Source organism: Ooceraea biroi, chromosome 10 (assembly GCF_003672135.1).
Source record: "Ooceraea biroi isolate clonal line C1 chromosome 10, Obir_v5.4, whole genome shotgun sequence".
NCBI lineage: Eukaryota > Metazoa > Arthropoda > Insecta > Hymenoptera > Formicidae > Ooceraea > Ooceraea biroi.
In genome coordinates, this window is record NC_039515.1 from 4,032,585 (window position 1) to 4,059,285 (window position 26,701).

Below are 26,701 nucleotides of genomic sequence, written 5' to 3' on the forward strand. Positions count from 1 at the left end.
TTGCCGAGGCAATATGCTGTAACGGACCTTCCTAGCACTTACATGGCGAGCAGGGAACGATCTCGATCCACAAAAGGGCGATTTAAGCGCGATGCGATTAACGCACGTAATCGAAAGGACACGGCGTGTAAACGTCGCCGTCACACCTATGTTTGCGAGCGCTGGGACCGTGTATGCCTTGAAAGAATTGCATCAAATGGTCGCGTAGGCGGACCCATATATAATACTGGTTTTATCGCGATAATGTCGCCAACTAATACGGGACACGCGTTATTGCGCAGCTAAAAATAGCCGCGGAGTAGTCGATCCGTTAGTGGTCTTCGTACAGAAGGCGCACAGAACGACGAGCGAAGGCTGCGCTCGTTCGTGCTTCCGCTTGTCGCACGTAATTTATAAGATTGGAGCCTTGACGAGATATCTCTCAATGTCCCGCCGTCGAAAATCCTTATCGCCGTCATTTATTATTGCGAGCGTGGCGCAAGGTGTCGGTCGCGGTTTTTAGATATTTGTTTTAGATATTTTTAGACTCGTCGAAACTCGAAACCCCTCTCTCTCTCTCTCTCGGCTGTTTTGCAATTTGTATATGTATATCCGAATACAAGAAAGCGCCAAAATACTGCATAAATATTGTTTCACTCAACAAATGACACTTGCTTCACACGTCACCGCCGGTCACCGCAAGAAAACAGGAGAAAAAAGTGTCTCAAGAACGGAGAATGCCGTATCTCTTGTATCGCGAGAGTTTAATGGCGAACAAACCGAGTCGCCGTCGAAAAACTTCACTATTAATAACGACGGCAAGTTAAACAAACGTTTGCAAAAGACGTAACTGCGATACGTAAGGCAAATAAGGCCCGATAAAAAGCTAAGAATAGCGTTGTTTGCATGTACATGTTATTCGTCGATGTCGTTACCTTTGTCCTCCGTCGCGGCAAAATAATTTCCGAATGATGAGGTAAGATTATGCCTATTGTGCGTAAGTTAAACAAGTCACAAACGTATGAGTGCTCGTGCGCCCAAAATTGCCTGCCGCAATTTGCTGACGAATTTGCCACTCGTGAGGAAATCCACTTTTTTATTACGATGATAAGCGATACTCTGAACGTAGACGCGAGCGAGTCGATTATATCGTACTGTAGACTTTAAATAAAATACATTGCACCGGAAATTAAGAAAGACAGAATAAAGAAAATTTACATAAAATTGCTTCATCACCTTGTCAATGTAAATAAAAAATGTATCTTGAACCTTTACTTTCTCGATCCTGTCACGATCGTTCGCGGATTTCGCGTTTCTCGCGCTTTTTTCCGCGGAGATCAGCGGAACCGCACAAAGTGCGTGCGACCTCTAAATACATTCAGAATACTTGTAACCATTTGTTTTGTACATGCGATATGTGCGAACATGTGCCACACGCGACTCACTCACTCACTCATTCGCGCGGATTGCGTTACAAGCGAGTAATCGTAGAACGACGCGCGAGGAGCGCGAGATGCGCGCACGTGAGCTTTGTTATTATCGTGGCCGGGTTCTTTGCATCGCTATGTCTCGTGCCGATATAATATCTCTCACGTTACTATCGTAAATGTACACGGGTGTGGCTAGTACACCATATGACACCCTGGTGTATACCACGTGCCTCACCCGCATCATTTTCCGAGGATCGCAACCACTCGTCGATGATCTCTGGATGAAAATTAGAACACACTTGAGACAATAATAATTTACAATTATAAAACGGAAAAGAAAATTCAGAAAAAATTGCATTCGCATTTGATCCACGCGCGCCGTGACAGAATTTTTACTTACATCTGATCATTATCTGGATTACACAAAAACGGTTAAACAGGCCTTCATGGAACGTGGAGAGGAGCTATTTCGCATCTAAAATGTTTCGACTTGGTATCGCACGGTGGTATTACGCGGGAAGCTCATTTCCATCGCGCGCGCAATTTTTCGCGCGCGAAATGGCAGCTCGACGATTTCGAAGAGACGAACGGAGGAATTTCCGTTCGCCGGTGTAATTCTACACTTGGGCGCTCGCTCACGGGAATGTTGAAAAAGACTGGAGAAGAGAAAAAAGTTGCTGAATAATTCAATGGCCCACCGATCGCTAACTTATGATGTGCCCTCCGCGAGCCGCACGACGTGAATAATATCTACTTTGTTCCGTTATCCCTTCGCGCGGCCTGTCGTCACGTTACTTCTTTCCTTTTACGTGTCAATAAAATTTACATTTAATACTAGTCCCGGTCTTTCATCGCGACGCGTCTCAGTTTCTTTTCACTTAATCGGCCGTTCATTTCTGGCCGCGTCAGCCGGCCCGATACGATCTGACAATTAGTTTTCCGCGCGCCTCGCTCCCGTTGAAATCCGATGATCGTGAAATTACACGTGCGTGCGCACATTAGCGACGTACGCGACGAAACTCGCATTTAAACCGCCCTAAGGGCGTGTACGCGTGCAAACAAATCGATACAAATCGCGCCACCGTATGCAAATACCAGCCAAGATGCTCGCGCGACTTGGTCGCGACGTTTATTCACACAGCTCGGCTTAATCAGCGCTTTAAAGCAATATTAATATTAATATAGCTCGCCGTAGCGAGTATCCGGCGTCTATATATACACGGCGCGTTAATTAACGACTCCGCGTTCCGTATTAATTTACCCCGCCACTTAATAACAGCTGCTCTCCGAGTTGCATGTACGCACACTCGAGCACATCGGTACATCTCAATCCGAATTAGCAGCTCTGCGAGAGTCGCGAACAGGCAAATCCGTGTGATAAATTATCTCTCGATGTATCAACGAGTCGATGTGCACTCGTCAACATAATTGCGAGAGCCAATTCTCGGTCATAGTTATCGTCAAACTTTCTCGTGGGCGTATTTAATAAAATAAAACGAGTATTGCATTTACGAGAGATGTCTCGGAGCAATTTGGGAACCAATTTGAACATTTTATTCGGGCATCACAAAACAGCGCTCAACATTTCCCACGTAGATCGCCGTGAATAAATTATAGTGAAGTATAACCGGATAACGAGATATTTCTCGTCGATTGTTGCTCATGAAAACTATGCAAATCAGCCGCCGCGGGATAAAACAAACGTGAACGTACTCGCGCGCGCGCATCGCTCTCGATCACGTTGAATTTCATTATAGACACCTGTGCCGCGGTGATTAAACACATCGGACAGTAAATTCACCAGCTCCACGGTTGTTTTTATCAACACACGCGCGCGGGCGCGCATGCACACATACGTATGGTGGGACGACTTGGCAAATCAAATTACGACCTAGAATTTGCGTTCTCGGGAAAACGGTTGGCGGCTCGCCAGCCGTGCAGACAGCGGCCGCAGATCGCGGATGTTTTCTTAATCTCGCTCATAACGTAATTGGTTTTGTGCATACGATCCGCTCGCGAATAGTTCGCGATGCACGCGAACGCTCTCGGTTTCCGCCGCGAAGCTGGCGGAACTCCAAGTCGCGCGCGCGTGTCCGCATGTGTGTGCATGTATATATGTGTGTGTGTTCCAGTCATAACTCTTCTCCAGATCCAACAACCGGGAATTATTCACTGCGTAGTGCGGTAACGACGTTTACCCGGCCATTATGGGATCCGTTACTGCGAGTAGCCAATAAAACTGGCAAAATAAAGTTTCGGGATGTATTAACGGTGATTAAGTTTGAACACGACTGCCCAACGAAATTGTCAAATAAACACCCGGTGCGAGCCGTGACGAATTGGCAAAAAGAAAGCGACTCCGAGATGTGCGATTGTGTGAGGATGGGAGCTCGCTGCCACGCAAACTCGCCACGCGCGAGTGAGAAAAATTGCGAGTAAAATCGCGCGGCGATTTCGGACGCTATTTCAAGCTCGTAATGAATAACCGATAAACGACTGATCTGATCGTTTAATTAGCGGAGAGGATTCTACGTTTGGTATCAAAATACTGTGCAAAATACTAACAATAAGCAATGATACTAGGAAAAAGGAAAAGCGATGGTGTTTGACTAGACAGAGACTCGAATGTACACATAGAAATTCTTAATTTATGTTAATTGATTTATATAACTGATGACATTTGCGCAAATCGATTAACGTGAGACATCTTGTATACGCGCGCAGTTAATATTTCTCAATTCTATTTATTACAACAATTCGTTGTAAATTCGAAAGTATTTTATTCAGCAGAGCTTGTAACACGTTATGTAAATTAATTACGTGACAACTCTTCCTCGAAAGAGATCTTTAGAATTTTTTTTCTTGGTGTTTTGGCAAAAGTATTTCATCTGCTTTATGCGAACGTTGCACGAGCGGGAAACGCGAGCGACACGAATAGATATCGTGTGTTTTCGTTACGTACAATCTCTGTAATTCGTCTTATCGCCCTCGGGGCCCTTCGGCGTGCAGCCGCACAAAGTAACATACGTCCGCCGCAATTATCACGTGAAAACACGAGAACGCATTATGCGCAGTTGCGCCGAACTGCACGCGTGTCCGAGAGCGCTACACTTGTCTTTCTCTTTCTCTCTCTTCCTCCTCGCTCTCTCTTTCTCTTGGTTGCTCGTTCAGTATTCGTAAGTGCGTGTCTTTTGTTACGTGCGGCAAAAGTAGCGATATTTTTTCCTCGTTTCGCGCGTATGACGTTTTAGTTTACTGCGCCACGGGCGCAATTCGTACTTAAATAACGTCACGAAAGCACATGCATTATCGCCAGGCGTGAGAAAATGTTTACTCGATGCAGCGGAAACTTTGCATACAGCATTCCAAATCAGGATAATCAGTCTTCCGATCCTGTTCTTCGAATCAACTGACGGAAAAGGAAGAGATTCGCTTCGTACACGTATACAGAAGTCGATACCAATTGAGAATTAATGAGGAGATAATCGCGTCCTCCACGAAAAAGAGATATTTCCATAGATTAAAATCGAATTGCAGATCTATTTAACAGAAGCAACGCTGCTTATTAGAGTTACGATATATCCGCGCATATATATTCATAGACGGCGGAATAATGATCAGTGCGGCTAATAAACTTTCTATAAATAAAGTGGAATTCTAAACGTAAAGACGGCGACGTATCGCGCCAACGAACCAGTCCCGCGTGTGCGCTATTTGAAAATGTATGCCTCGCGTGCGCGCAATAGCGCCATGCTCGAAATTTATTGCGACAGCTCGGCATTTTTCCCGCATCAAATATTCATCCGCGTCGGAATTCGCACCGCGCGAAATTTTACGCAACGCGCGAAACGTAAATTAGCGAACAGTAACGCGGCGTTCGTCGCACGCATCTCGCACGAGGAGGCGCGAATTTATGGCAATCGTTCCCGAGAGAGCAAGAGAGCAAGACACGAGGCGACCAGTTGCATCCAGTTCGCCGAGGAGACGCGCAGAAATCGCGAGCGCAAGAGCTGAGTGAACGGCGCGTTTGCGGTTCCATGGCGGACGTGGACGCGGCGATAACGCATTAAAATAGTATGCCTGTATGCACGATAACACGTATTTATAATATCTGCTGCGAAGCGTCGTTTCTTGCGACGGTATTAAATCGCGCGGCCGCATTAACTGCGGCCACGCCGACCGATGACGCACAACATTCTCGACATTTTGCAGAGGCATTCGGGGCGAAATTTGAGCAACGAAATGATCTATTCCTTGCTCCATGACTACTTTCGCTGTATCAAACTGACTGACTGAATCGGCGAATGACAATCCCTTGCTTTAATTTGTTGATAAGATGATCCAAGCGCTGCACGATCGCTTGCGTGTTTTTGAGTTTGTGCAGAACTGACAGGAAAACATATCTAATTATCGTTTTATGTTGATTTTAATTGGTTGAGAGCGGGTTTCAGGTTCAATCGAAAATTTGCGATCTTGATCACTGATCAAGTTCAAGCTACTGCACGGGATATCTATGCAATGCCTTCGCACTTGAGCGCCGTTTGAGAATGCATAATTGTTGCAGTTTTGTATCGGCGGTTGTTAATAAACATGATTTGCAAAAACCTCGTCGAAGTTCCACGTGTAGACTGATACGACACGCGTTTCTGTTTACCACAATCACGAGCGGAAAAACTTGCATAGCGAAGATGAACGATACGATAATGTTCTGATGTTTCCAATAATAATTTCATGCGTCACGCAGTTCTTACATTTAATTTCATACAAATAGTAAGGTAATATTTATAACAAGTTTATTAAATCGAAAAGCATAATTGTAATGTAGTAGTCAATGAGATGTCTATTCACCTAAACAACATTGCAGATCGACTCAGGAAGAAGATTGGCGAAGTTTTAGCGTTAGGTTGCGAGCATGCTGCTGCAAATTCGTGCCCTTTGCGGTTTCAGCCTGGACGTCTAACAACCACCTGAAAGACAAACAATAACTGTATCAGCTCATCCGTATAGCTAATCACAGAGGAACTTCGTCACGTATAACGGCGGACAAGGCATACAAAAAGTCAACCTGACAACAAGAATACGTTGATAAAAAATGGCAATACGGGAATATTTACGTTTTTCTCTACGTCATTCGGTGCCAAGTATGCTAACGAGACGACAAACTTCGTCTCGTGTATTCTTTACCTTCGAATCTGCATTTATGAATTGCGTTGTGTGTATTGTTTGTTAAAACTACGTAAAGCTATACTCTGACGTAACACTTTTCTTATCAAGAGAATTTCAGTATCATATTAATTATTATATATTACAGGAAATAATTTTTATTGTCTTTTTAATACAAAATATACATTTTTTTTCTTTTCCAATCCTGAATACACGACACTTGATCTAATTCGAACATTTTTAATTTTCGGACAACTGATTCGTGTCCGCAGACGAGAAACTTTACAGAAAAACCGAATCGATTCGGTTACAACTGGCAGAGCCAATCCATCCCGAGGAAAACCTGCGACCGATACCGCAAATTGCTGCTATACGAACATCCATACGAACGTGACGATCATCGCAGTCCGTTATGATCGATAATCGGCGAACGAAGGGATTCTGCGGTCTCTCAGCGCGGCCGCAGACCCGAGCGTCGTGAAAATAACGGATGTGCAATCTCGTAGACTCGATTTAAACGGCCGGATTAAACACACCTGTGTGGCGCGTGTCACGTCTGTCATCACCATGCCATGCACCGACTCCCCCGTCGTCGCCGTCGTAAATGTAATCGCGCGCGTAATTGAAGCGACACTCGCGGATTCCTAATCGGCCGGGACCACGAGCGAGCCGGATTAAGTCGGTATGCCGGCTATTTTAAGGTCGATTTATGTTATACGTAATTTGAATATCAAAACATTCTACCGAGTGCACGTCGTATCACGTGTACTATGGCGATGCTCTTTCTTCAGCTCAGCTGCTCCTTTCTCCAACCAAAAATGAAGTCTAAACTCTTGGAAGCAAATTTCAACCAAGAAAGAGAGAGAGATTTTACCATTTAAAATCGTCAATAGATTTATGTTGCATTAATTTCGTGCGTTTTGCTTTAAAAAGTCTCGAGGTAAGGTACAGTTACACGGTCGTTAATGTTAACATTTAGAATTGACAAGAAAAATTGAGATTTCAGTAGAAGAAAGATCATCTTAGTTTCCGACAAGAAACACTGTCATGTTCGTTCCGCACACTCACTGTATTCAAATGATTGCACTCGCATTAACGAGCAATGTGTCACGGGCTGTTGCCGTCATGGCATTCATGCTCGAAGAAAAAAGAAGCTTGACGTGACAGCGGCTGTTCAGATTGGTTTACGATACCTGGATAGATTTATTCTGTCCCGGGATAAATGATCTATGGACGATATCGGGGATTACATGTATAAACGTAATGCAACGTATGACCTCGTATGACTACGGATGCAAGAATTTAAAGTAACAGTCAGATCTATGACGACAACGCGCGAAGTGCAACGTTCGATTCAATTAAGACCTGCTCGCAACCAACAACTCCCAGCAAGTCGAACTCAACTCGTTTCAAACTTCATGATTGTAATGCATCTCATGAAAAAGTGCGGAAAAAGGAAATGGCTTGCTAGAAAAAAATGCGATGAGATCGAAGAAACGAGTGTCTCATCGCAAAAACGTGATGTACACGTTGTATAACGCGACGTGCATTGGCGTAAAACATGCGTTCCGAGGGAAGTATCCAAGGCGATCAATTATAACGCGTGCTTTTTCTGGCAAGCGAAATATCCGTGAGTAATGTCCATGTAATGCCTGGATTTATCCTTCGTCGCAATACTCGATCACATTCAACATGTAATTGTATAAAACAATCGTATAATCGAACTGGTAACAATTTTAGTGCAGCGAGATAAAAACACTTTTATGGAAAAAAGACTCAAAACAATATTATAAATGTTAATGTGACGACGGGCACCATGAGATTCGAAGTTTTGCATAATCCTTAAGGGGTAACGCCACTCTGGCGCCCGGAAAAACAGCCTAATTTTTTATGGGAATATAATGAATGGAATACAAAATCCGTTTAAAGGCCTTTATTGTACATCTTTGAAGTGTTGAATTTACAAATTGTTATTGAATTTTTTTACAAAATGGCGGCGCCAGAGCTCAGCCTCTTCTCACAGATAGTGTTCCGCAGCCGGAAAGATTTCTCCTCCGATTTTTGACCTGAAACAAAAAACTAAACATTTTTGAGTCTTATATAAGGTTAGCTCGAGAAGTACGTACGGAAATTAAAAAATACCGTTTTTTGTAAAACTGACGCACGTTTGAACAAAAAGTTTTGTTACTAAAAAAAACTTTTTGTTCAAACGTGCGTCAGTTTTACAAAAAACGGTATTTTTTAATTTCCGTACGTACTTCTCGAGCTAACCTTATATAAGACTCAAAAATGTTTAGTTTTTTGTTCCAGGTCAAAAATCGGAGGAGAAATCTTTCCGGCCGCGGAACACTATCTGTGAGAAGAGGCTGAGCTCTGGCGCCACCATTTTGTAAAAAAAATTCAATAAAAATTTGTAAATACACTTCAAAGTATGTACAATAAAGGCCTTTAAACGGATTTTGTATTCCATTCATTATATTCCCATAAAAAATTGTCAAAATTAGGCTGTTTTTCCGGGCGCCAGAGTGGCGTTACCCCTTAATATACGCGGATCGAACGTTCGAATTTACGTCAGCAGTGATGACACGATTAATTTTAAAACTGCAAGAAAGATATGAATATCTAAGGTAAAAAAATATTCGTGGTATGGAGCCGATCCTCGTTATATGTATGTATGTATGTATCGTGTGTTAAATAAAAAGTCTCAGCAAAAAAAGGAAACCTGATGAAAAAACGCTTTTAACACGATTTTATACACATTGCATTTTATTTGTCACGCATATCGCGAAGCGATAGCTAATAATAGCAAAAACCTTGCTACGATTTCAATTCTCGGTGTATACCGATGATACAGGATGTCCTCCGCAATGACGCGCGAGCCGTGAAAACCGATTAACGATTCTCCGTAATTACATCGATAATCTTGAATAAACATCATCAGTGAATCATTGACCGACGCAGTGGTTTCCTCGCGTGTCGAGGAAAGAGCACATTACAAATGCAGTGCAGTCGTTATGCAACGATGATGATACACAATAACACGCAACAAGAGACTGAGTAAAACGAATCGAAAAATGCGAAATATTCTCGTCTCACGAAAAAGAAAAAACGAAGAAAAAACGATCGCAAGGCAATCAGAGATGCATTTTGCGCTTCTCGCGTCAGCAACCCATGAACGACCATTAATACAGGATTCGCGTGGAGGAATCGGCTTCTTGGCCGCGTGGGAGACGACGGCCACGTCAGTCGAAGGTTGCAGAGAACGCAAGGGGATTCCACTATTCTGGCGCATACGGTGCATCAGACAAAAAGGAGAGGAAGAGCGAGAGCTGTTGTCCCGAGGACAAGAGAGAGACAGAGAGAAAGGGAGACAGAGAAGAGAAGAAAGGGAAAGAGAGAAAGACGACCCGGGGAGTCCAGATATAGACTGGTTACAGGTAATAGTGTAATAGTTCGGTAGGTGGTAGTGGTAGCGAGCGGTAGGACCGGTAGGTTTGGTTTACTTCGGGTTTGTTGCGGCCAGCCGGTTAACCACTCTTTTTCTCCTTCTTGTTCTTCTTTCTTCTCCTCCTCCACCTCGTCTTCTTCCTCATCTCTTCCCTCCTCCACCACCGCGTCGCGGCCACCGCCACCGCCGCCGCCATCGCACCCTCCCCTCTCGCCACCGTGTCCACTTCGTTTCACGATCTTCTCTCCCTCTGCTCGTTTTTGCGGCGTTTCTTACCCCCCGTGCTTATTTTAACGCCCGAGGGGGAGACGCACAAAGTGCATTCACGAAAGTAACCGCGACCGGCACGTTTGCCGGCGCATTGACGCAGAGGGATATTTCCTCCCTTCTTTTCTCCATTTCTTTTGCTCTTCTTGTCCCGCGCGCAGTTACTAGGGCGATAACGTCGCATTTCGTCGCTTCCCGTGATCATTGGACTCTTTCCGCTTCGTTCGCGGCTCGTTATATCGCGCGACGAGCGCGCCCGGAGAGGGCGAACGCGCAGCCGATCTTTTCCTCCATGCGAGTCTCTTTGTTGGGTACCGACGACTTTGACGGAGGCGTGCCCGTGTCGACAGGCTACCATTAGGATGAGTAAGTATATCTTTGTGCAATCTGGATGCGCAACGTAATTCCCGGATCGAGCAGGCCTTTTTGCGTTTTGCCGGCGCGCTCGCGCGCAAGCACGCCAACGAACTTTGACGGAACTCGCTCGCTCGTTCGTTCATTCTCCAAGTCACTCGACTGCAAATTGTAATTCCCGGACTCGACGACTCGTCAAACGTTAACATTATGCTCGTTAACGACCGTTATTTACCTCGTTTATCGTCCGCACGAATGTGCGGCCCTCCGTTTTCAATTTCCAACTATAATTACCATGATAAAACGAGTCGCGGGCATCGGGAATTTGAGTATCCGAATGCAAATTGTCGCGGAATGATCGACGCCGGATCAGACACACGACCGATAACTGCAATTGCAGCGATAGCGCTGAACCACTCCCAACGACCATCAGGAATATCGCTCGTACCTCCGCTTCCGGAAACGGTCAATCGCTCCCAGGTTGACTGGTGAGGTTCATCAGTGCCCAGTGACACGACGACACGCGTCAGTGACACCGGGAGGCCACTGCGGGATGACCGGGAGATGACATGACCATGGCAGAGCATGAATCGCCGACGACAATCCGCGCCGAACCGTCAATTGCGCCGCTCCGAGCGGCCGCTTCGCCGAAGCAATAAGAAACTCTATATCCGTCGGAATCTCTATCATCAGGGACAACGTCCATTATTATATTAAGTCATTGCGTAATCGGCGTTTACGCTTTTTGTGGGAGAGGGAGTATGTCATGCGTGCATACGTGCGTGTGTGTCTGCGTGTACGCGCGAGCTGGCCGCGCTTGCTTCGCCTAACAAGCGTGCTACTCGCCGAGAGTCTCGGCCGGCGAGCCTGGCTCGGCCGATTTCGCAAGTGCTCGGATTCCGCTCGTTTGCGCTGGCAGACATGCTGGCAGCAACGGGGTTTCACGGTGGTGGTGCGAATCGGACCACGTACGTGAAAGACGAAGCGTGTGCGCGGCGGCGGAGCTCGCCGGCCGCGACGCGGAATTATATCGGAGCCAGATGTTAGCGGTACCACGATACCGAGGTACGTGCCAAAACGCTCTCGCGATAGCGAACCCCGATTTCGTAATTACACATCCCCGCGCGGATGTATTTTCATCTTTACGTAAACTCGTACAAGATGAACTACGTAAAAGCGACTCGCTTTGAGTCATGGCGTGCATTACGGCTTGTTCCTGTCGGCACGGATTAACACATTTCTGATTAATCAAATCAGAAATCTTGTAAAAGAACAGATTTAACTCTTGTATTGATTATTTAAATTATTTAAATTTCACATGAATTTAACAGCGAAATAATGTTTCAAAATTAGCATTCTCTTCTGATTAAATATGTTGTGTTGTATTTTATATGCAAATATAAACTAATCAAACTATATTTTCTACACTTTTCTTTCTCAATGAAAAAGTGCACTTTCAGTCTCTGTTACACTTGCTAGTTCAAACCACTAAGAGCGATAGCTCTTCAAAGCTATTTAAAGCTTCGAATTTAAATTTGCCGAGAAAGTTAGTCGAAGGGGGTATCTAGCATGCGCTACTGGATTCAAATCACGAGATCTAAGATTTTATTCCGCGGGTAAGAACATTCCGTTTCATCTTCCTCGCTTTCTCCTCCAATTTCCCGATATTTCCTAACATCTTATCAAACGACAATCTCCTCACATCCTCGACGGCGCAACGCGGCGTCGTAAGACTCGACCTCGATCTCGTACGGGCTGGGGATTATTTGCGAGTGAAATTGCCATGTTGTCCAGTGCCGATGATCTCCGTAAATATTCTCATGGCGCATCGAATCTCCAATTCGTATCGATTCCGTATGGATCTCCGCCAAAAGAACAGCGATGCAGATGAATGTCAACGCGGCGCGTCCAAGATACATCGGTGAAAGCTATACTCGATGCACCTCGCATCAGCATCCTTCGATTATTCCCGCATCAAATCTTGCCGGATCTCGCGATGGAACTCGCGTGGAATTCCCCACCTTCCGCCGTGATCGGCGGTCGGGTCGGATGATCTCGCATGATCGGTCAAAGGAGCGTGTCGTTGGGCGTGCGTTTTCCAGCGATTTTCTGCGAAAAAACTGCCTCGGGATCCGCCGATCTACGTCGCCTCCGCCCGCGAGGAAAACTGGTTCTAACGGAATTTTATGCCGAACGCACCGACGAATCAACAACGGTGGACCAGTTCCGCGGCCGTCAATGAAGCGCACTGTACGTGTCGCACGATGCACTGCGCGGAGAGGGGCTGAGGCACGCACCGTCCGTCCAAGAGGAGCCAGTCATTGGCCGACCGGTCAATCGCGTCACGGACCGAGAGAAGACGACCGCCGATCATCAGTCCTCGAGTGCTGTTTCGTGCAGTCAGTCAGTGTATACGACTGTCTTTCTTTTTTCTCTCTCTCTCTCAATCTCGATCTTTGTCTCCTTCCCGCTTCCATTACGGTATTATAGTGCCAGAAGATGTATCCCTCGGTCTTTTTCTTCTTTCCTTTTCTTCTGGACACGCGTCTATTTTAACGTTGTTTAAATATATTGTACATGTATATTTACATTTAAATGTATTGTATATCTACATGGAAATGGAGGGAAATGGAAAATATGCGGTGAATGCGGCGCGTGCGTTCCCGATTAAAATAAATTTCTCGGCTTATTAGAGACTATCTATTGAGATTATTACTTTTTCTCCGATTTTATATAACCATTTTGATTGTTTTCTCCTTTAATCGTTTTCAGAATTGGCTTTCCTTATTTTTGTAATGTAATGCTGTAATACAGCTTGCAACTGACACATCTTCTTTTCACTTTTACATCTACTACATAATGTCGCCCAATTAAATTCTTTTTAATTAGCGAATACGTAACGTAACGCATACGCTCGGCTTTCACTTTGTACGCATCTTGTTTGCTTTCTTCATTGCTATACAAAACGACGAAATATTTGAGAACCATTCCTCCTTTTTCCGCTGTGTTAAGGTATAAAGCACATCATCAGGCTTTGATATTTCATACTGACACCTCGTATACTTACATTTTCATAATCGTAATGTAAGTATCTTTAAAACATCGATATAAATTCTGGAATACAAAAAAATCTATGCACGCACACTCGCACATATCTCAAGTCGACATATGCGAACCCGACCCTCTGCGAGATCATTGCCTCTCTTTCCCTCCAACGTTCCTCTCCATGAATCTCCTCACGCGTTCTCCCTTCCACGACGCGCCTCTCTCTTTCTCTCTCTCGCTCGCGCCTTCTTTCCATCGGTCTCTCCTCATTGCAAAGTGCCGTAATATTCTCCTGCCGGAGTTATTTTCGTCGCGCTCACCCAACCACATACACACATATATATATATACACACACACACACACACACACACAGAGCTCTCGCGAGGCGGCATTGCACGGGTCGCTCTCTGCGCATTGTCTCGGGGCCCCTGCCGCCGCCGCTGCTGTTGCTGCTGCTGGATGGAGTAACTGGATTTCCAGGCTAGCAAGGCGATCGCCGGCGATCCCTCGATTTTCTCGTTTCTCGCTTTCGTCACCGACTTCGCGTCGTGGGCGACGTCGCAAAAGCACAAAAATTAGTTCCTTTCACGTAAATATTCGCTGGAGGTGCACGAATAGAATTTGCGATAAAGCAGAATTTTTAAGATTTCGGTTATAAAAAGAAAACAATTTTTGTTTAATTATCAAGTTTCTCTATTGAATTAAAACAATGTTCGTCTTTTGATTCGTACGATAAAATCGCATTTCGCTCGCCGATGTTTTGTGGATTGTAGTGCATTGCGCGCATCCACCTCCTCGTTGTCTTCTTCGCGTACGCACCTTGTATTTCTGGCCTCCTTGTTGGCCGATCGGCGCTCAAGGCCGTCCCTTTTTATCCGGACAAAGAAACGGAACATCCGTTCATCCCCGCGTCTCAAGTGGATTGCAGCGAGCGTGGTGCATTATGAAGAGAACGAATCGTATGTCGCGAGCTCCCTTCTGAAGGATAACATCTCGTTGAGCGAATCTGAATCGGTGATGCGCCGTAAACTTTCCGGCGGAATGATATCTCAAATCTTAACTTTTTTTGTAAATAAAATGGCAATTCTTCCCCACGGAACACGGAAAGAAAAAAGTAGCTGCCGTAACTAAAAACTGCGTGTGGTAGCTAAATTTCAGTCGTAATATATGGACAACTAACATCTTAGCTGTGACACCTATTTTAATTAGTTGAAAATGTTTAGCTGCCTTATATGCAAGACTTAGCTGCAGTACATATTTTAGTTAGCAGTTATCACAACATATGTTGCAGCGATTAGTTGTAGCGTGCACACTACTTGTATATGGAAGACACAATTTTTGCTGTCGTTGCTAATACTTTTGCTGTGACGATTAAACTGATGCTAAACCCGAAATATGTTCTGCAGCTAAAAGTGTATACAAGATAGCTACATTAATTAGCAATAGCTAGATCAAGTGAATCACTAACTCAATTATTTACCACTGCGCATGCGCAGCGCTGTTCGCGCCGCGTTTGCATGCGGCAGCGAAATAATATTGTATCTGTGGCATATCGGTTAGTTCCGATAGCTATTTTTATGTTGCTGTACAATATGATCCTTACAGCTATGCATATTTTGCTACTTTCTTTATGTATTAGGTTTGGTTTCTCATTCATTAGGTGCCACAACAAACCATTTTGCTGTGGTTTCGAAATTTATAGCTACGGCAGCAAACACAGTTTTAGCAAATCATGATTAGCTACGGTAGCAAAATTATTTCTTTCCGTGAAGCAATCGACGGACAGTTACAGCCATTGTGGTCACAGTTGCATTATTAAAATTGTATTTTAAAAAATTTTCCAACGTTGTAGGAAAGCATGAATATTTATTTGAAATATGACAGAGACGAGAAAAATTGTCACCGACAAAATTTCAAGTGCAACGACGGCAATTTAAGACTTACGCATGAAAATGCCTTTCACATCCGCAAAGTGTAACTGCTCGTGACCCACGTGTCGTATGCAACAACGATTGGCGGCGGCCATAAATGACCGGTGAAAATGCACAACGCCTACGATGGAAAAACCTGCCGGAGAAAAAACGGCCGTGTCTTACGGCGTTTTATATTCCGTCATGTCTTACCACCGATCCCACGACGGACGGTGAGCAATTATGTAATTACGTAAATCAGATAAGAGAATATTTACCGTTCTAAGGTATGTTGAATACTCGTCCAATATAATTAAATAATTAAATATATAAATCATTAAACATGTAGAAAGGAAAACTCCAAGAAATACATCTGCTAAAAACTCGTTTTATACACGTATATTTATGCTGATGGATGCAACTGCGCGCGTGCGCGTTTCATATGTGGAAATCACTGTGCGACCAAATATCGGCATTTTAATCATAATAAAATAATGTGCGACACTTTTTTGTCAACGTTTTATGAAATAATTCGTTTATCTTTTGTCATCTTCGATTTCTTTAAATATTCATATGGAACTATAGATGTATATTTACGTCCAGATAAACAAGTTTGAGAAAGTTGTCGCAGTATATCAACAGTGCTCTTTTGAAAACAGGAAAATATTCTGATGACGAATATAAATATGTTAAACGCATATGAATACATAATATGCATATGAATAAATATATGATTATAAAAAACAAATGTAAAAAGCGCATAATACAAATACCTACATTATAAAAACACATTGTTTTCCTCACTAAATGCATTTCTACATTGAAAATAAATTCCTATCATTCTTCTATGAAATTACGCAATTAAAGTAAAAAATATAATGATGCAAAGATCCAAATTTTCATTACGGCATTTTTTATCACTCAACAAAAATAATTTACAAACCGATTAAAAATACCTTCGTAATCCATATTTCACGCAATTTGCATAAAAATATTTGTATCGAACGTACCGCAAAAAGCATGTTTGGAATCTTTGGCAAAAAGTACGGATACATCTCGCCAAGCATGCCTCGGTTTGCGGAGAGACGGAAAGAGTTAAACACATCTGCAGCTCCTTAATCGCGGCCTGAATGAAAGGAGCATCATGATCAGCCGAGACAACCGTATTCGCAATCACGCGCACGGTAAGTGCATCGTCGCGCACGTGTGAGTGGCACTCGTTACTTAATGCTTGCTTATATGGCATATTAACTCGTCAGTTATTACTCAACAACTGCCCTTACGATTACGCGGCGGCGGCGACTTTGAGCCTCCAAATAATCGTACGAGATAATCGCGAAATGAGAGTGAGCCGAAACATTGTTTCGCAGATAACACTATAACGTATTATAATAGAATGCAATATTACGTGAAGCAACCGACGATATAAATATGATTCTCAATATTTTCGAGATTTCGGCGAGACGCGTGAAATCATTCGAACGCAACAATCAACAAATAAAGAGAATCGTAACAATTGAAATCTACTGATTCTATCATTTTCTCGTGTTTTTCGTGCACTTCAAGTGTGTGGCGAATTAGCGAACCGCCGTTTACCCTTCTGCCATTCCATTTGTTCCATTTTGCCGTTTCAGTAACACGTGCGCGAATGACGGATGCAAATGCTGGAAAAGTAGTCAGATGCAAATTAACTCGGAAAAAAGAAGAAAGAAAAAAAGAACATTTTGCACGCTCGTGACATCGCGCAAATATCGTGGAAACGGCGTCACGCGCGAATATTAAACGGCGGCAGGCTTGCATAACCCACACTATACACATTGATAATGAAAAAATTTTGGCATTTCTCTCCCTTCTTCCTCCCTTTTCCGTCGAACACGAATACGCCGCGTATTTCACAATTGATACACTTTAGCCGGACCTTCCCGCGCGCTTTGCCGAGGAATGAAGAAATATTTCATTCCGCGTACGCGCGCTACGTTTGAGGAATAAATTTCGTTTTCAAAGCCGGCGCCCCGCGAGTGACGGCCCGAGCATTCCCACGCGCGTGCATATTTAATCAAAAAAACACCTCGATCGAATTCCTTCGACTGGAATATCTTTCCGACATCGAATATCGCGCAACAGCGCCTCTCCGAATTTTCATGCGCGCGTTTTCTCGTCTTTGCGCTCTCTACGATCGCCGCGCGATAAACAGCGACGCAGACATCGTTAGCAGACTGAGAACCCTCATCGCCCGCGTTCATGCTCGCAATATTGTAATCACGCGTGATTTATTCCGGTTGAGGTTGAGGTTGCGATTCGTAGTGGACAACGCACATGTGAATGCGTAACGTACGTCAAAAACGTTTCTACGTCACGTCAGTTATCGACAGCTTCGGGAACACTGTTTCCGAGTTCACGCCCGTAATATTACAGGCAGCTCGCGATTTATTCGCGTTTCACACGGAATTTCTGATAATCGGCCGCCGCGATATGCCAAATTTCTCTAATATTGACGAATCACGTTATTAACAATTTGTTTGCGGTCGCACTTGTGTAATTTCAATGCGTCGAACGTACGGCTTCGACGTGCTCCAATCAAAGTAAAAACTCACGATACCCGTATCTCTCTCGTTTCCTCTGTACCAATCTTTGTTATGTCGAGAAACTAGGAGAAATTATGGACGACCGTTTGCGGTTGCACTTGCGATATCTGGTCGTTCCGGAAAAATGGAAGTATAATTTTATCTTTGAGAACCAGAACTCGTGATTGAACAAAAATTCATGTTAATGTTTCTAACCGTGTCACAAGAAATCGACTGAAGAAATTTCACAAAGTTACAGTTAAGTGCAAGTTACACTTTTTGTCAGTTCCAAATGTTGTACAGGCTGTCGCCTTATCACGGCACATAATGTTATCGACGGATTGAGAAGCACTGCTCGCGATTACGCTCATGATGGCACCGGGCATGCATGATTTATTCCGGTTGAAATTTGTATTAACCGAGAGCAAAGCGCATCCGGAGGATTCAATTTGCGCGGATAAGCTTCGGCTTGGAATGAGCGCAGCTGTGGCGGGTCCCGTCGGTCGCTGGATGAGAATAACACACAGGTTAACGGAGTAATTTCAGCATTCAAGCCAACGCATGCGGCTAATTATGGCCGTTAACCACTTGATTGATTAATTAGAAAGCACGTTTTTTTTCCCGCCCTTTCTTCCTCGCGCGTCACGTTCGGAGAGAGTGATCGCCGGCCGCGCGCGATCGTTTTCGATTCCGCTTTGACAAACCGCCGATTACATTGCTGAAGCATTCAATTATACGCGATGCAACGAAATCTCACTCTTGTAACTTGCATAACTCGTTACGATCCAAACAATTACAGCTTGGGGATGCGACGCACGCACCCTCAGAAAGGATTTCTGATAACAAGACGAAAAATATTCTTGACTAATTTAATCGTATTACAAGTATAAAAAATATGAAAATAAAACAATTTTTAATTTAAATCAGTAATTTCTATTCTTCTCTCTCGAATTAAATAAGATTGTCTTACTGTCTTGAGACAAGAGTAACATATACAAATTTATGCTTATATATTCTTGTATGTAGAATAATTTGATATTAGCGCCACTTTATAGTAGGCTTTGTCCATGTCGACGCATCATTTTCTCACAGTCGCTCGTCGACTCGGCGCTTCTGCGTCCTTTATTCGGATAAAACGGCCAATATTTATGTGTTGCAATCGAAAATCGGGAAAGTGTTTCTGTGTATTTCTGTGTTTCTGTTATTTACAATGAATAAGTGCAATACTCTACAAGAAATATTAAAAGATATGGAAATGTCTTATCTCGAATCTTATTTCTCAAGTATTTGTATATACTTACTTACATTTCCATATCTTTTAATATTTCTTGTAAAGTATTGCACTTATTCATTGTAAATAACAGAAACACTTTCCCGATTTTCGATTGCAACACATAAATATTGGCCGTTTTGTGCAAAGTCTACAAATTCTCTTACAAGAATAGAATAAGATGTCTTTTAGATCTCACAATATTCTTAAATCAAGAATATTTTGAACTTGCTACAAATTTGTATCTAAATCCTTCTGAGAAAATTAATGAGATAGCGCCAAGATTATTTGAATCTAGATTTTCGAATTTTCTATTCAAGATTAAAATATGCTTCTTTTCAATAATAAATATGATTGTCGCTATAGCGATCTTATTTTATGATAGATTAAAGAGTAATAGCATTAAGTCCAGAAATCTTTTCTGTGGATGCGGAAAAGTTCCTCGCGTATTTACGCCGTGCACATGGCTGCGCGTCCAATTGAATATGCATAAACAGATAATCGTCCGTTCATTTTTTTTCCTCGGAGAAAATCAAGGCTGCAAGTGCACACCGTGCCGGCGCGTTACCGCGTAGTGTGTTTGCTGTACTACTTAAGCCCAAGTGTCTTTCAACGATTGCTGTCAATGGCCGTGACGTTGCGCCGACGCCATACGACACCAGCCCAGGATTAAACTATTCTTATCAGGGCGACAGCGATCAAAGTCGTCGCGACGACGAGGATAACGTCTCACGAAAATAGTTTGCGGCCAAATCCAAGTTGATGGCTCTCGAATATTAGCGATACCAAGCTGCTCGTTGTTGCAATTATCCACTCGCTATGTGTTATCCATATTGGTGTGATCTATTGCTGCGATTAGTTCCTGAGTTCCTGAAAAAACACGGGAGTACGTGTGCTGGTCTGCTCGCGACGCGTTACATTTTCCGCATTTTTGCATAGAGTCTGTTTGTAGCTTCCTTTACTGTTGCGGAAATGGAAGAAAATTGTCTTTCCATCATCGAGAATCTTGTTAAACGACGACTCAATCTGATACGAGCGACGCAGACACGTGTCAGGCGTGTCAAGATCCGCGGATCGTGCGATTTACGATCATCTAGTTCTCATATTTTCAGATGTGCACCTGCGAGCCTCTCGAAGTAACGCGCTGCGCTCGGCGCAACGTAAAATGTTTCGACTAGAGCAACAGGATTGCGTAAAATTGTGCATGGCACACACGGGTTTCGCGAAAGTGTGAACTCCGTTAAACGATGTTATTCACAACCAACGACATGTATAAATAGACCAAGCATTCTCTCTACAGTAGATCCTAACCGGAAGTTGGCAGCGAGATTGAGAGAGAAAGCTGCTTTGCGTCTACTGCTCTCTCACTCTTCGCGTACATCGAAGTGAGAGAGCAGTAGACGCAAAGCAGCTCTCTCACTCAGTCTCGCTGCTAACTTCCGCTTTCACGTTTTTGAGGGAATGCTTGGTCTATTTATATATGTCGTTGTTCACAACTGTCACAGTTCGCAGCCAAAGTCGCTGACAAGAGAGCTGACCGTTGCGTCGTCGCAAATAAGCACGCGCGAATACGAGACGTCTGTTTGCCGCGCGCTGAAAATCGACAATCGTCGTCGGATTGAGGCTGGTTAAACAACTTTCTGCCATTCCGTCCATCCGTCTGTTGGCTTCCCTCCCGGAGCGGCCTTTAAAAATAGTGTACAAGAGAAAGCTATTGTCTGACCGAGGCCGAGGAAATTTATCGGGACAACCTTTGATCCGTGTCGCGAGCGCGAAATTGATTTCCTCGACTGGCGTTCTTCGGCTCTCTCCGGAATTTTCATCGGAAATTATTAACAAACCGGGTTGCGGACGGTCGAGAAAAACGCAGGTTTTACGACACGTGCCGTCTTTTTGCGCACAAACTTGACGTAGTTGATTCCATTCAGATTATTTACTACGTTAAGAACTGCGAGGAGTTTTACCGAGAGGTCGAGCGGACATCCGAATATTAACGGAATCAATGTCGGCATACATCGTGAAGCAAAACAACGCGTTTACACCGCGTGAATGACGAAGACGGTAAAGTAGAGGCGAGAATAATAAACAGATGCGCGTTTATAATCGCAGCCGGGCGGTAAATAATGACGAGACAATACGCGCCGGTTTATCGCGCGGTGCGTATTAATGAGTTTGTTTTCGAGCGCGTTTGTTCTCTTGTCTTCCTCCGCCGCCGCTGCTTTGATTCGACCTCTTTTTTTTGGTATCCATTACCGCGTGCCGGAATGTATAATTTGCAGGTACACGGAGGAATTTGTGAGCGGCCGTTTCGCCGGCGACGATCCGCGTCGATCGTCGCAAATGTTGAAGTTTCTCGTGGTTTCTGCCATCCCGCTTATGTGAAAAATCGACACAGAAAAACACAGAATTGACGTATGACGTATTGTCGGCTGCAATCACGTGGTTTCAGGAAAAATCGAATTTTTCACGAAAATCAATGAGGATGTCAGCATCACGGGAAAAAATATATATATGTATAAAATTTACACGTATACGTGTCAATGTGTATAAAATGTATAAAGGCATGCAAGTAGAAATTTCAACGCGTCTGAATTTCATGAAACTATCGTCGCAGCATTAGTCACAGGAACAATATATCGATGGATCGTTGACCGTGTTTCCAATATGTGATTTTTGCGACTGAAATAAATGGCCCGGATTGTTCCCCGTAAGCCTGAGCATCGCGCATGCGATTAGACGGTTCCCGTCCTGTTCGAGTATTACAATAGCACCTCCGGCGTGCAACATAAAACTCTCAATCGAGCTTACTATGCAGGAAGATCATTAGATCGAATTACCTGATACCTGAATACCGGTTAACGGTACAGGCAAAAAAGAAATCAGAAATTTAAAAGCTCGCGGCGCAAAAACTATAGGAAAACTGAGCAAATAGTGCTTGATCAGCGTGAATCTAAGAATTGATCTTATCAACGTCAAAGGAATTTTTTTATTTCGGCGAGGAAAGTGACTTGCTAGCTTCGTTCACTGCATGAATGCCGCGTAAACAATGGATTGCCTTATCTCGCTCCATCGACGTGTACTCATTGCTCGTTATTATTAGACAGAAATTTCAGACAGATCTTCGAGCGATTTTTTTGAGCGCGCGATTCGCGCCGGAGATAAGAGCGCGAGCGTGGGAATGGGAGGACGCTCTTGGAACGCCTCTTATGAAGATCAAAGCAAAGATATGATAAGATAATCCTTTGATTACACGCCGCGACAGGTGCAAGCAAACGGGCCTGCATTGTGAATCGAAAGAGTCGCTTCTTTTCTGATCAATTTTGTGATTTAAGAGGATCGTTTGACAGAGAAAAAGAGAAAAGTCCTTAGAAAAAATATATATATATTATAAATAAATATATAATAAACACACACACACACACCACTATTATGTCAGTTTGATACTAGTGCCATCATATTTTCTAAGGATCAAACGACCCACGTATATTGATCAAACGTCTTTTTCGTACTCGCTTATGAGTATCACGTTCTTTCTAATTGTAAGTCTTAAATGATTATTCTAAACATTCCGTGCAACAACGGGAGGGTTCCTTCCTGCGATTTCGCGGGATATTTGCGCAAACTTTGAACTGCTGCTGCCAGCGGAATATCATTATCTACATAAATCGCACATTTTACTCAATCAGGTTTCCTTCATTCGTCGTTCCTCGATATTCAAACAGCCAGAACGTAAACGCGATACCGAGGAAAAAGCAGAGCCACACAACAGATATTTCGAGTTACTACGTTACGTAATTTCTATTCTCTCGTGTCAACACAGTTTCTAGTGTTCTTTTTTTCTCTTGTTTTTTCTAATAATACCGGTGTTGTCGGTTTGCTCGCTGACATGTTTGATCTGTCCAGCGATCCACTTGGTTTTTCCGCACGCACGGCGCACGACGCGGTGTTGTTCAATCTTAAAATTCACAGAAGTCCTCACTCCCCCCGTACGAATATTTGTAGAACGGAGCAAACTTTCAAGCATTCCCGCTTCGGAATCGCGTGCATTCCATCAACACGGGAATTCTCACGCACGTACTCAGCACTTCTCATCATCTTTCGCTTTCTCGGTATACAAGACCTCGCTAATGTTATGCAAACAAATATGAGCGCGTAATAAACAAATGCAGTTTCCACGCTGACCTTAATGAAGTCGGTTCATGATCGCGTCCGACGCACGAGAGTCCGCTTCAAAAGTAGAGGCGCTGAATGTGTGGTACCAATACACAGCGACCCCGCACACCCTCGGAAGATTTCGGTGTTTATCTTCCGTTCCTCCATAACTTTAATAACGACTCTCGACGATAAGATAAGCCGAGTACGCTCGCGAGCGCCCGATACCGAACTAGGAACGGTTTGTTTATCATTCACTCGAGTCGACGAAGCGGGTCGAAAAACCGCTATCGCCGAGCGTTTCGACCGCTCGGCGGGGAGCTTCTGGCCGCCGGAGTCCGGAGATCCGCCGCAGTAACGCGTAATCGGGCTTTTTCGGCGAGTATCCGCCGAATCGTCGTCGCGCGACACTCGCTCGACTCGGCCCTCGGAAAACGCGTCTCGCGGGAAATATTCGCTGGCGGAATTTCCGCGTCGGCAGAGGACTGGCGTCGGTCCAATCGCGTCGACTCGCGCGCGAGTGCGAGCCACCGGCGAGAGAGAGAGAGAGAGACGGCGTAGTACGAGATCCGCGCGCGCGCGCGCGTATGTACGGCCGAGAAGAGAGAGAAAGAGAAAGAGAGTACAAGGGGGCGACGGTAAGAGGAATTTTCGCACGGCATTCTCTTACCTGCGTCTCGTGGCCGTGTCGAGCATGGTAATCCAGTCCCGCGCGGATGGTTGGCAGAGAGGGGGGGAAGACTACCTTAGCATCCCCGTGATGAGAGAATTCTCGGACGGCTGGATAGCAGAGTCGAGGAACTTCACTCTGGTGGGGTCGCCGCCTCGATATCGTCTCCCCCTTCGCGACGACGATACTCGCGTGGCGTATTTACTGGCGTGATAATCCGCGGGGTACACCACGGGACGGGATTCCGACGGCGGACGGAAGAACGAGATCACTCCACTCGGTCCGTCGTCCGAGGGCGCGCTCGCTCGCTCGCTCGCGCGAATGCGCGCGAGAGAGAACGCGGAAGGACGCCTGTGCTAGCGCGACATAGACGCACCACTGTCGCTCGAAGGGAAAAAGGGAGGGAGGAAGGAAGGGGAAGAGAGCGAGATTGAACGAGTGGGAAAAGGACGAAGGAAGAATGCGCGGGGCCGCGCGGCGAATCTCGCTTCACGCTCGCGCGGGACACTCGCGAGCGCGCGCGCCGTGTCGCGTTTCGTGATTCGCGGGAGAGAACGACGGAGCGCGAAGTTGATCGCGAGTCGATCGCGTCGAGGGCGCCGATCACTCACGGGTGAGCTAGCCGCGTGGCCGCCGTGCCGCCGCAACCGCAAGAGCTTCTCTCCTCTTCGTACTCGATTCGAACTGGCAAGGGGCTCAGGAGACTTAGCCGCGAAGGATCGCTCGCACTCGCTCGCCACTCTCGCGCGTACAACCGTACGTAGGCAAGGGCCGCGACACACTGAGCGAACACATGATCTCGGTGGGGCCTAGTGCCGGCACTTGCTGCGCAGAGGGCGCCACCGCGACGTGCCCGGATCGGCCGCGATCGTCGAGCGCGGCGCGTTCAGGAAATGATCGCGATCCGGTGTCGGTCGTGGATCGATTACGATTGATCGCGTTTCTCTTCACTTGAACGTGCGACGTGCACTCGTCCCGACGCTCGCGAAGGTTGCGGCCGATCGCCAGGCGGATTTCACGCGCCAATACCGGTCTTAATGATGACGATACGTTCAGAATTACAATGACAGAAAACAAACGTAACGTGGGACGCGTTGCGGCAAAAACTCGTCCGCGCCATTATGAGCTATTTCGAGCGAAACAGGAAAAACTGATTCGCTTATTTATAAATCGATACCCCGAGATACTTATGGTTTTACGTAATCGTGAATGTCGATACGATGTCAAGGCTATATTCTATACTATACTTTTCGAGTTGTAATTTCTTTCTTTTTCGGGCTTATCTAGCGCTTTGCAAGCGCGGAATGAATACGAACGCAGTTTCGCACGGCTACCAAGCTCGCAAACTTACGGTCAGTAATAACGACGTACATGCGTTGGGAGAACAATTTGTTAGACTCTGTCATATTACCTACGTCTCTCTTACAAGGTATATTTATAAATAGATATAACATATAGATAAGACAAATATCGCACTTATGTTCTATTTGATAATGTCATTTTTACCCGAAGTGTGAAAATTTTTCCCACTTCATACAATATACTCTCTCTGTCACAAGAGACACATGATAACTCTTAACTCTGATTAGAACATGAAGATTAATAAGGTTCCACTGTGAGCTGCTCCATTCAAGTCTGAGGTAAGTTTAGGCGGGTCAGTTCTTTCGCGTGACAACGAAATATGGTAAGTTACACGGAAAACATCGTAGATGCATTTTATTGAACCAGTAACGCGACATTCTCGGATCTAGTTTACAAGCGATCAGACGAGATAATCATCAATTACCGTGAAATATGATTTCACGTGTAATTCCGGAAAATTTCATCATTGGTAGAGAGAAGACTAACTACGATGTGACATTGCGCATGAAACACATCAAGCTCGAACTTCTCGAACAATTTTCAACACTTACCAAAAATGATTTGTTGTATCTGAAGATCGGGATACAAAGAAGAGTCCCAAGAGAACATTTAAAGTTTTAATTTAACATTCTAAGCAATTCTCGTCGCGCGATCTCTTTTCGAATCTGTCTAAGATCACGCTCGATCTTAATTTAGCCTAACGCGGCACGAGCGGAGAGCTCGGCGGGTCATCGCATGGGTCAATTAAATTCGCGCGACTAATCGCTCGCGCGAAGTCGCGTGAATTTGGACACGTAAGCCAGCAAGGGAGATCGCGCGTAAGACCCGCGGAATTCGGCGGCCTTCACCTGCGCATTAACGCAATAGATTGCGTTCAAGGCCGTCGCTTTTTTTTAACGGACAAAGTAATCATTTACCGTGTATGCGCGCGATAATACTTGCAAATTCCGATGATTGTCACGTTCGATTCGCGCGTTTATCTGCGCGACGGATCTGCATCCAGATCAATCGGGCCGCAATTCCTTGTATTATTTACGGTAAACTTTGCGCGGCTCCTTGGAGAACAAAAGAGAGGCTCACGTAAAT

General features: G+C 44.7%; 1 protein-coding gene across 1 annotated transcript in view; it reads right to left on the minus strand.

Annotated features, from left to right (window-relative positions):
- The window catches only part of LOC105278257 (receptor-type guanylate cyclase Gyc76C), a 70,184-nt gene extending 45,154 nt beyond the window's left edge, over positions 1–25,030 (minus strand). The window contains exons 1-2 of the mRNA XM_011337222.3: positions 24,254–25,030; positions 6,258–6,376 (exon numbers count right to left, since the gene is read on the minus strand). The gene's annotated coding sequence lies outside the window, so the exon portion shown is untranslated. The remainder of the gene's footprint in view (positions 1–6,257; positions 6,377–24,253) is intronic.
- Between the last annotated feature and the right edge of the window lie 1,671 nt (positions 25,031–26,701).